Consider the following 12,878-nt stretch of genomic DNA (forward strand, 5'->3'; position numbering starts at 1 on the left):
CAGACAGTCCCAGCCCAGCTTTCCCCTCAGATGCAACAGGTTCAAATGGACTCTGTGGTCTCCACTACTGGTGATATGGCTACTAGTGAGCAGGGGATTGTAAATCCTAGTCCTGTTTCCTCCTCAACTGAATTAGCCAGCCAGAAAACAGCAAGGTACTGCTCTCTTTTGACGTGCTAAGGACTGGTCATGGAGCTGCTAGCCAGAGTCTGCCTATCTTTACAGTTAAAACAATTTTATTGGTAACATATGGTAATAAATATATTTCTTACATCTTTAATAACATTTATTTATCTATCCCATATATTACTTTCTACCCACTCCTCCCCCTGTTACTTGACCCCCCGCTGGTGTTATTTATTTAAAATGCTAGTATTTAAAGGTACCCTTAACTAATCCGTCTTAAAAACTTCTAACTCATAGTCTCTTAATGTTCTTGTTAATTTGTCCATTTCACTCCTTGTCGTAACTTTTACAATCCAGTCCCATTTCTCTGGTATTTTTTCTTGCTTCCACAACTGTGCATATAATGTCCTAGCAGCTGAAAGCAAGTACCAAATTACAGTTGTATCTTCTTTTGGAAATTTTTCCATTTGTAATCCCAACAGAAAAGTCTCTGCAACTTTCTTAAATTCATATCCCAAGATCTTAGAAATTTCTTGTTGAATCATCTGCCAATACTTATTTGCTCTTTCACAAGTCCACCACATATGGTAGAAAGAACCTTCATGTTTTTTACATTTCTAATATCTGACTGGCATCTTGTTGTTCATCTTTGCCAATTTTTTAGGAGTCATATACCATCTATACATCATTTTAAAACAGTTCTCTTTAATACTATGACACGTCGAAAGCTTCATAGAATTCTTCCTCAAGTATTCCCAAGTTTCCATATGTATTTCTACATTAATTGCCCATTTAATCATTTGAGATTTCACTACTTCATCCTCCGTAGACCGTTTTAAAAGTAATTTATATATTTTTGAAATTAATTTTTCATTGTCTCCAAGCAGAACTTTTTCCATTTCTGTTTCTTTTCTTATTCCTTCAGTTTTGATATCATTATCCACCAAACTCTTTATTTGTTGCATTTGGAACCAATCATTTTTATTATTCAACTCTTCACACAGTTTTCAATTCTATTTTGCCACTTTGTATTTTTAATAGTTGATTATATGACAACCACTTTTCTTCACCTATCTCAGCCGTTATTTTTATTATTTCAGCTGGCACTATCCATAACGGTCTTCTCTCATCTCCATATTTCTTATATTTCGTGTTTTAACAATTTATTGATAACATATGGTTACAAACCTTAATTATAAATTTTCTGTACTAACCCATATGGTATTTCAATCCCCCCTCCCTCCAATGTTGACTTCCCCGAAGTTATAGATTTAAGTTCAATACTAAAGGTACTGCTAACCAATCAAAGTTCAATATATATATATTTTCTCATTAATACTAAAAAATTGTCCAATGTCTTTTTACATTCCACTCTTTTTCCATATATCCTTTAAATTTCTTCCACTCCTTTTTGAATATATCTAAATCATAGTCTCTTAGAGTTCTAGTTAGTTTGTCCATCTCACTCCACGATAAAACTTTCATAATCCAGTCCCATTTCTCTGGTATTTTTTCTTGTTTCCACAGCTGCGCATACAATGTCCTAGCAGCTGAGAGCAAGTACCAAATTAAAGTCCTGTCTTCCTTTGGAAATTTTTCTAATTGTAATCCAAGCAAAAAAGTCTCTGCAGTTTTCTTGAAGTCGTAACCCAAAATTTTGGAGATTTCTTGTTGTATCATCTTCCAGTACACTTTCGCTTTTTCACAAGTCCACCACATATGAAAGAAAGAACCTTCATGGTTTTTACATTTCCAACATCTATCCGACATCTTTTTACTCATCTTAGCCAGCTTTTTTGGAGTCATATACCACCTATACATCATCTTAAAACAGTTCTCTTTGATACTCTGGCAAGTTGAGATCTTCATCGAGTTCTTCCAAAGGTGCTCCCACGTATCCATTTGTATTTCTCTATTCACATTGATTGCCCATTTGACCATTTGAGGCTTTACTACTTCTTCTTCTGTAGACCATTTCAATAATAATTTGTATACTTTCGATATCAATTTTTCATTATCTCCAAGCAGGACCCTTTCCAGTTCTGTTTGCTCTCGTCTAATTCCCTCCAATTTAATATCATTTTCCATCAAGCTTTTGATTTGTTGCATTTGAAACCAGTCGTACTTATTATTTAGCTCTTCTGAGGATTTTAATTCAATTTTGTCTCCTTGAATCTTGAGCAGTTGATTATATGATATCTCTCTTTCTTCATCGGATTCAGCTGTTATTTTTATTACTTCTGCTGGCACTATCCACAGAGGTTTTCTCTCATCTCCATATTTCTTATATTTTATCCAAGCATTTAGTAAACTGTTTCTGATATAATGGTGAGAGAAAAAACCGTCCATTTTATTCTTCCCATAATACAAATATGCGTGCCAGCCGAATTTATTCCCATGAGCTTCTAACCATAAAGGTTTTTTATCTAACAGCATTATCCAATCTTTGATCCATGTCAAACAAACCACATCATGATACAATCTTAAATCCGGGAGTTGAAAACCACCTCTCTCTTTGGCATCTATTAAAATCTTCATTTTAATCCTTGGTTTCTTTCCGGCCCATATAAAGTCCAAAATCTTCCTTTGCCATTTGTTAAATTGTTTGGTATCTTTTACAATCAGGATGGTTTGGAACAAATACATTATTCTTGGCAAAATGTTCATCTTAATTGCAGCTATCCTGCCCAGTAAGGACAAGTTAAGTCTATTCCATTTCATCAAGTCCTTGTCCAGCTTACACCACAGTTTTTCATAATTATTTTTGAATAGATCAATATTCTTCATGGTTATCTCTATTCCAAGATATTTGACTTTAGTAGTAACCTCACAACCCGTTACCTTTTGCAATTCTTTTACTTTATTTGGTTGCATATTTTTACATAAAAATTTCGATTGCTCTTTATTTATATATAGTCCTGCTAACTCTCCATATTCTTTTATCTTGGCTAACAGCAATGGTGACACTTGGATCGGATTCTCTATTATGAACACAATGTCATCTGCAAAAGCTTTATATTTATAAGAGAATCCTCTGATTTTTAGTCCTTCTATTTCTTTATCCTTTTGTATCTGTTGTAGTAAAATTTCAAGAGTCATTATAAACAACAATGGTGATAACGGACATCCTTGTCTTGTTCCTTTGCTTACTTTCAATTCTTTGGTAAGATCTGCATTTATACACAATTTTGCTTGTTGATCCATATATATTGCTCTCGTCATTTTTATAAATTGTTCCCCTAAGTTTATTTTTTCCATTACCGCAAACATAAAGTCCCAATTCAAATTATCAAAGGCTTTTTCTGCGTCTATGAAGAATAAGGCCGCTTCCTTTTCTGGATGCTTCTCATAATATTCCACAACGTTAATAACAGCTCTTACATTGTCTCTTATTTGTTTTTTAGGAAGAAATCCGGCTTGGTCTTTATTTATAAAATTAATCAGATATTGCTTCAATCTTTCTGCCAAAATTCTTGTATAAATCTTATAGTCATTATTCAACAATGAAATTGGTCTGTAATTCTTTACATTTGTGGTATCTTTGTCTTCTTTCGGAATCAAAGAAATTACAGCTTCCCTCCAAGTATTTGGAATTTTCCCTTCTTCTCTTATCGTATTTAACAATTTCATCAGTTTGGGTGTTATCTCATCCTTAAGAGTTTTGTAAAATTTAGATGTAAATCCATCTGGCCCAGGGGCTTTACCTTCTTTCATTGCTTTTATTGCTGCTTCTATTTCGATTTTCTCTATTAGGTCATTTTAAATCTTTTTCATATACTCAGTCAAAGGTGCCACTTGGATATTCCGTAGATACTCTTCCACTTTTTCTTTCCTAATGTTCACACCTTTGAATAAATTTGCATAATATTTAAAAAATTCTCTTTTGATTTCTTCTTGATCTACTATTGCTTTTCCATTTACCATAATGTTATTAATGGTTTTATTTTCTTTCTTTTTCTTCAATTGCCAGGCCAAATATTTTCCAGGTTTATTCGCACTTTCAAACGATTTCTGTTTCAGACTTTTAAAATTCCATTCTAATTCTTTGTTCAGCAAATGTTTAACTTGGGATTGTAATATCGTAATTTATTTTTTCCTGGCCTTTTTTTCAAATCCCTTTCTTTTTTATTTATTTCATTTCGTAATGCTGACAGCCTTCTTTGGCTCTCTTATCTTTATTGTTCAGTGTGATTAATAGTCCTCTCATTACTGCTTTGTAAGTATCCCATACTGTTTGAAATTCCATATCATCAGTTTCATTTATTTGGAAAAAAGCTGCAGTCTCCTTTTCTAAAAATGTCACAATGTCTTTATCTTGTAGCAAGTCCTCATTAATTCTCCATCTTCCTGTTTTCTTTTGCAATTTTGTAGACCAACATATTGGATTATGATCTGCCCAAACATTTGGTAGAATCTCTATTTTTTTTTTTGTTATGAGGCCCAAACTCTTGGGACACCATAACATGTCTATTCTAGAGAAAGAGTTATGTCTCACTGAGAAGAAGGTATAGTCTCTTACTTCAGGGTTAAATTTTCTCCAGATGTCTTCCAAATTTTCTTGTTTGATCAACTCAAAGAAAGAATTTGGTAATTTTCCTTCTTTGTCATTCTTCTTTTGGCTTGATCTGTCAATATTATTTTGTATTGTCCCATTAAAATTGCCCATCATCAAAATCTGATCGTATGTCTTTTCATCCAATTGTCGATTAATATCTTTAAAAAATTTATCCTTCACTCCATTGGGCGCATATAATCCTAATAATAACGTTTTTTTCGCCTCAATTGTCACTTCTACAGCAATATATCTTCCTTCTTTATCTCTAAATATTAGTTTTGGCTCCCGTTGTTCTTTAATATAACAGACTACCCCTCTTTTCTTTTGTTCTGCTAATGAAAAAAATTCCAGCCCCAAATTTATATTCCACAAAAATTTACCGTCTTTGCGTTGTATATGAACATCCTGTAAACAAATTATGTTGCATTTTTGTTTTTTAATCCAGTGAAATGTTGTTCTTCTTTTCTGTGGTGAATTTAGTCCGTTTATATTCCAAGATAGTAGTTTGTACTCCATTATGATGTTGATTCTTTGTTCTCTTCAAAAAAGCTATGCATCTCTTGTTCACTCCTTATTGTGATCCTTTTTCCATGTTTTTCAAATCCAAGACCTTCAGGTATTATCCATCTATATCTTGTGCCCTCTGCACGCAACTGGTCTGTTAACTTCTTATATTTCTTCCTGTCATTGATCACTTGTCTTGGTAACTCTTTCATTATTTTAATTTTACTCCCTTCTATGGTCCAAGCTTTTTGGAAACCTTTGCTCAAAATTTTTCCTGCCAAATCTTTTGATCTTAGTCTTATAACAATGTCTCTTGGCAGGTCTTTATCCCTTGCATATGCTGAGTTAACTCTGTAGGCACCATCCAACATACTTCTAAATTTGTCAGGGTCTTCCTCTAAGTATTCAGTGATAATGTTCACCATATATCCCATTAAATCTGCCTCCTCCTTTTTAGGTATTCCTCTCAGACAAACTTGTGTTTCCATCAACTTGCAATCATGTATTGCAACCTTCTCTTGAAGTTTTAACAAGATAGAGGCATGTGTATCCACTTTTTCATCTACCTCTTTAACTCTACTTTTAACCTCATCTTTAAAACCCTCTATATCTTTTCTCAGATCTCCAACTTCCTTTTTAAATTCTTTTTTCATTGCCATTTGCATTTTGTCCATAGCTTTTAACATTTTCGCCTCCAGGGAGTCAAATTGGGATTGCATCTTGTCAAATGAGTGAGCCCTTGCATGGGTTACTCTCCCTTCTGACATAAAAAAGGCACCAAACCTTAAAAAGTTTTCCAATTAAAATTCAACACCCAGTCCAATAGCTTGAAACAAGCTTTTTCAAATAAGACTAATTTCGTTTTCCTCCTAGCTTCCTAGGCAGAGATATTGATTTTTAACAAATTTGACAGTTTTTCTCCCTTTTAAAATGGCAATCATTGTTTTTCTATAGTTAAATTCAGTTCCTAGAGAGGTCCTTCTTGATCTTGGACTTAATTCCTTCCTAGTTCAAATGTCACAGCTTTTGTAACCCTTACAGACTTTGTATGATTGGTCAGTCCCTTTTACTCCCTGGTGCAGATTGCTCTCTTCTCGTGCCTGGTATCACAGCCTTTGAGATTTGTGGGGAAGTACGGAAATAGTCTTCATCATCATCCACATCCACAAGCCACAAATATTCAAAACGACTTTTCCTTCTCTCTAATTTCTTTTGAGGCTATTGAGTTAACAATGTCCAGTTTTGGCAGGCTGAATTTCTTTTCAGTTATGCCTTAATTCAGTTCAGTCTATTTATAATTCCAGAAAGTTGTAGGAGTGTAAGCATAACATGAAGCGATCTTCATCCCACGTCACCGACCGCAGACCACAGACCACAGGCAGTCAAAACAATTCCCTCTTATTTTCAGATTCTGCTAAAGCCTTTTTACTTTCAGAGTTCAAACTTGACAGGTAATTATTTTTATTCAATTACGCTTCAACTCCTTCTCTTTATAGTCCACACAACGTTTAGATAAAGTTCAAGGACTCTTAAAGCCTCGGAGTAGAACTAGAAATAGATCAAAGTACCTTAAACAGATATTCTTTTGGCACCCCGGCTGTCTGTTATCTTGCAATTATAAATCCGTCTTTCAGTGTTTGGATTCCGACAGGCTTAAGTCAAATTAATGACTTTAATTCCTCTGCAGACAATGGCAGACGTTTCCCCTCTATTTGCCGGATCTCAAGATCTGAAGAAGGCAGCTCCCTCTCTTCTCTGAAGAAGGCAGCTTCTCTCATCTCCATATTTCTTATATTTCATCCATGTATTTAGCACATTATTTCTTATATAATGGTGAGAGAAAAAACCGTCCATCTTCTTTTTCCCATAATATATATATGCGTGCCAGTCAAATTTATTTCCGTGACCTGCCAGCACTAAGAGTTTTTTGTTTAACAGCATTATCCATTCTTTTAACCACACTAAACAAACTGCTTCCTGATATAATTTTAAATTTGGTAGTTGAAATCCACCTCTCTCTTTTGCATCTGTCAAAATTGTCATTTCTTCCCAGCCCACACAAATTCTGAAATTTTTCTTTGCCATTTATCAAATTGTTTACTATCTTTCGCAATTGGAATAGTTTGAAACAAATACATTATTCTTGGTAGAATATTCATTTTAATTGCAGCTATTCTACCCAGCAATGACAAATTAAGTTTATTCCATTTTAACATAACTTCATCCATTTTACGCTATAGCTTCTCATAGTTATTTTTAAACAAATCAATATTCTTCATTGTTATTTCCACACCCAAATATTTTACCTTGGAGGTAACTTCACAGCCTGTCAATCTCTGCAAGACCTATTGCTTGTTTGTTTGCATATTTTTACATAAAATTTTTGATTTTTCTTTGTTAATACAAAGTTCCACTAACTCCCCATATTCTTGTATTTTAGCTAACAACAAAGCTGTAACTTGTATAGGATTTTCATTTATAAACATTATATCATCTGCAAATGCTCTGTATTTGTAAGTAAATCCTTTTATTTTTAATCCTTCTATTTCTTTATCTTCTTGGATCTGCATCAGTAATATTTCAAGAGTCATTATAAACAACAATGGGGAAAGCGGGCAACCCCTCTTGTACCTTTGCTAATTATCATATCTTCTGTAAGATCTGTGTTTATACATAGCCTTGCACGTTGTTTAATATATATTGCTTTTATCATTCTTATAAAGCTTTCTCCCAGCTCCATTTTCTCCATTACCGCAAACATAAAGTCCCAGTTTAAATTGTCAAATACTTTCTCTGCATCTGCAAAGAATAATGCTACTTCCTTTTCTGGATGTCTTTCATAATATTCTACAGAGACTCTGCCTATCTTTGACAGCCTGAGCCAGACGTCTTCCCCTAGTCCTGGCAATTTTAAGCAGTCCCAGCCTGCCAATACTGCCAGCTCAATGCCAGTCTCCTCCTCCAACAACCCATTCCTGCAAACAGCTGAGGGCAGGGCACTAGACCCCACCACCACACCTCAGCAGCAGGCCATCCGAGGGTTGGTTTTAGATGCTTTGGTCAATCTGGCTGACCCAGTCACAAGCTATTTCAGACCCCAGAGTCTTCATCTGACAGGGAGGCCTCTCCAGGGGCTAAACAGGAACAAGCAGCCAGTTCACTTGAGGAGGGGTCATGCTTGTCTGCAACAGCATCAGGGGGACAAGCAGTCAGCATGATGCCACTGAGAGAGACTGTTACAGCAAATGGCCAAGTCACCTTTGTTTACAGCCCTTTTTCAAATGCAGATCTGCTAGCATGGAAATGCTCTCTGCCTAAGTTCAGAGACAATTGCAATAAAGTCACACAGGAATATACAGACCTGGTTCAAATGTTTAAACCAACATGGCTAGACACCCAGCAAATACTTCATCAGATGTTAAGCCCAGAGGATATGACCCTTGTGGTAGAGAAGGCACGTGCATTATGCCAAATAAAAGAGAATGCAAGAGCCAGAAGGCCTAAAGACATTAATACTATTGTTCCCCTGGCCAACCCTAATTGGGACCATAGAACTCTGGAAGGCAGGGAGTGCAGCACCATCTACTGCACCTGGATTGGGAAAGGACTTCGGAAAGCCATCCCTAAAGTTGTGAATCTTAGCAAGGTATGGGAGATCAAGCAGAAAAAAGATGATGCCCCCCTGAGTTCTTGGGCCACCTACTGGAGGGATTTAAGAAGTGGGGCAACCTAGACCCAGATAAGGAAGAGAACAGAACAATCCTGGTGGCAATGTTTGTGGGGAATTCCTATGAAGACATTAGGCAGAAGCTTCAGAAAACAGAAGATTGGAGCACCAAGTCCACAACACAGCTAGTGGACATAGCATATAAGGTCTACGTTAAAAGAGATCAGGAGAAAGTAAAGCATAAGGCTAATATGCTAGCACAGGAACGTGTCTCCTAGGAACGTGTCTCCTAGGGAGAAATCTATAAGATCGGGGCATGGCATGACAGAGATCTGCCTAACTTCGGCTCTCTGCTGTGGCCGCACCACCTCAGGCTGCTGGGTTGGGTTAGTGCTGGCAGGAGCCGTCCCTTTCCATTCCTTGAGTTGGGAACAGTGGAAGTACTTCTGCCAGGTTTCCCCATTCTTCTTCTGGATCTCCACTTGGTATACTGCTGGGCTTATCCTCTGTGTTATGGGGACTGGACCCATCCATTTGGCTTCCAACGAGTGCTCGTTTTGTGAGAATTTCCTGTACAGCACTAGCTGTCCTGGATCCCACACACGAGGGTTTTTGACCCAGCCTAGCCTTTGGTCCATGGTCTGTTGTGCTCTCCCCAGCTGTTTGGCTACCTCTAAGTGGATATTGTGGACTTCCATGACTAGGGACTGCACCCACGCATCATTCACAACCACGGGCACCCAGGCAGACGGAAGTTGTGTTTTAAGCCAGAAGGCTTCGGGTAACACCATTTTCCTTCCTGTCATGACCATGTGCGGTGTGTGGCCGTGAACGGCGGTAGTTCCCCTCAGGGCCATAAGGATAATGGGGAGTTTATCGTCCCAATCCCTGCCTGTGGATTTCACTACCTTTCGTAGGGCTTCCTTGATAGTCCGGTTTGTCCTTTCAATAGCTCCTGAGGCTTGGGGGTGCCCAGCAATGTGAAACCGCTGTTCAACCCCGAGGGCTTTGCACAGCTCTTTTGTGACCTCCCCCATGAAGTGTGTCCCCAAATCGGAGCCCATGACCTTGGGGATCCCCCATCTTGTCCATATGTGGTTAAATAGAATTTTTGCAGTTGTGGCAGCAGTATTATATTTGCAAGGGAAAGCCTCCACCCATTTGCTGAAAGGATCGATCACCATGAGGCAATAGCGGTTCCCTCTTGCTGTGCGGGGGAGGGGGCCTATATAATCAATTTGTATCCGAGCCCAGGGTCCTTCTATTCTTTGGTGCTGGATCGGAGCCTTGGGACCGGAGGTGTCGGCATTAACCATAGCACACGCGAGGCAATTATTTACCCACTGCGCGACTTCCTGGCGCATGCCTGGCCACCAGCCCGTCTCCTTTACTCGCTCCAAAGTCAGACTAGCGCCTCTGTGTCCCTGCTCGTGCACAAATTTGATCAAATCCCCTCTAACTTGCAAGGGCACAATCCAGTGTTGTTCGTCCTTGCTATCCACTGCCCAATAAATGCCATCTTGCTGAACAATGGTATATCTACCAGTTTCATCTTTCTGGGCTTTGGCGAGTTCCAGAATTTCTGGATCGTCTTTCTGTAGTTCAGCCAAGTCCATCAAGACTTCTCTCCCTTTGGTCCGTTTACGGGTGGTGACCGGGTGTAGGGAAAAGGTGGGGGGTGAGCGGAAAGGATTTGTGTCCGCGAATGCGGCTTCTTTAGCAATAGCGTCTACCCTGTTATTCCACATGCCTTCTTCTGTGTAGGTTCTCTGATGCCCTTTGACATGGGTTAAGTAGGTAGAATCAGTTCTGGCCTCTATCATTTCGGCTATCTGTGACCATTTTGGGGAGTGTGCTACTGTTTTTCCCTCACTATTTTGCCAGCCTTGCTTTTTCCAAATGGGCAGCCAGGCCGTTACTGCTTGCACCGTCCAGTGCGAATCAGTAAAGATGGCGAGGGGTGCATCCAGAGGTTCAAAATGGAGGATGGCTAGCACCGCCTCCACTTCGGCGGCTTGGCTGGAATGAGGGCGGACTGTTCCTTTAAGAACTAGGGAGTCCTGCACTCTAATGGCTCCGTAGCCGGTTTGAGCTGAGCCGTTTACATGGAAGGAGGACCCATCACAAAACCAACAAACAAATCCTTGTTGTCGGGCTTCTGCTAAGGTGATCCCACCATTGACCGGCCAGGGTATATGCTGCAACACTGGCAACGGACATTCATGCTCTTCCCCTTCTACTACCAAGCCATAGGGTGAGGGTGGTTCCTTCTGTTCCTTTTGGAAATCTACCCCTCTATTAGTCAGCGCCAGTGTCCACTGGGCGATCCTCTGATTTGAAACTTGCCCGTCTTTAACCTTTCCTGAGAGGATATACTTAAGAGGAGAATGGGTGGTTTGCACTATCACCCTTGCTCCTCCTATTATAAACTCCCAATGGGTGAGACTCCACACCAGAGCGAGGCAGACCTTCTCGCATGGGGAGAACTTCTCCTCCACGGAAGAAAGATTCCGGGAGGCGTAAGCCACTACCCGCTGAGACCCCGCTCGTCTCTGGATCAGAGTCGCTCCTAGGCTGTGCTCTGAGATAACCAACTGGATGAAAAACGGCTGGGTGACGTCGGGGTGGGCGAGCGCCGGAGCCCTTGCGAGATCGTTTTTAAGCTCTGCAAAGGCTCGCTGCTGTTCCGGTCCCCAGTACCACTGCACATCTTTCTTCAGGAGCTCATAAAGAGGTCGAGCTTTCTCAGAGAACATCTCTATGAAGTCCCGGGAAAAGTTAAAAGTGCCTAACAGGGCTCTTAGTGAATGGGAATCTGTGGGGGCAGGGAGTTTGGAAATAACTTCCACCCTCTGCGAGTCTGGCGTTCTCCCTTCCGCCCCTAGTGTAATGCCGAGGTACTTCACTTCAGTCTTCACTAACTGAGCTTTTTCCCTGCTTGCTTTAAAACCAGTTTCTTGAATGAGGCTGAGGACCTCCTCAGTGACCTCTCGGACCTTCTCCTCGGTTTCTGCATGGATCAGCACGTCATCTACATAACTGAGCACACAGTCCTTTGATCCAGGTTGCAGTCGATCCCACATTTGTACAACATGCGCGTGACAAATGCTCGGGCTCGAGTGGAAGCCCTGTGGCATCCGCTTGAACACGTACTGCTGGCCGTGAAAAGTGAACGCGAATTTATACCAGCAGGACTCATGCAGGCGGATCGAGTGGAATGCGTTGGCCAAGTCCACCATGCTGTAGAACTTAGACCCTGCCGCAATGGCGGCCACAATCTCATTATATTTGGCGACCACTGGAGTCACTGCGTTAAGGGCTCTGAAATCGACTGTCATTCTCCAAGTTACTCCATCTGCCTTAAGGACCGGCCACAAGGGGGCGTTGCAGATGGACTGCATTGGTAGAATAACATCCCATTTCAGCAATCCCTCTATAGTTTTTCCTATTCCTGTCTCAGCTTCCGCGGGATATTTATACTGGCGCTGGGGAGGGGGATCTCGCCCTTCTATAAGAACACAAGCGTTTCTTACAGTCCCGCACTCCGCCTTGTCAGTAATCCATACCCCGGGAAATTTCTGGGTCCACAGATCTTCGCTAACAGGAGATATGATCAGGGGAGCTTTTAATGCTGCACAACGGTGCACAGCGTTAATGAAGCTTGGACCTCCTGGGATCTGCCACAGGAAGCCATTGGCCATATCTATGGTTATGTTATTTTTGGTTAAAAAGGGAGCCCCGATAATGCCATCATCTTCTCCTTTATTACCGCAGGCTTTCATGGTGGCTCTAAGTTTCCCTATGGCAACGGGAATTTTCTTCCAGATATGCAAGGCGTGGCTCCCGCCTGCGTATCCGGCCAGTTCCAAAGTTCGAACTGTCTGGGTCCCTTGAGTGACTAACTTCGGGTGGAGCACGCTGATGGATGCTCCCGTGTCCACTAATAGGTTGGCAGATTTAATCCTTCCCGGAGCCCCAATGCCTGCCTTTACCATTGGTCTCTCCCAGGTATCTGGCTTAAATTTA

The sequence above is a fragment of the Heteronotia binoei genome, chromosome 4 (genome assembly GCF_032191835.1).
Source record: "Heteronotia binoei isolate CCM8104 ecotype False Entrance Well chromosome 4, APGP_CSIRO_Hbin_v1, whole genome shotgun sequence".
Taxonomy (NCBI): domain Eukaryota; kingdom Metazoa; phylum Chordata; class Lepidosauria; order Squamata; family Gekkonidae; genus Heteronotia; species Heteronotia binoei.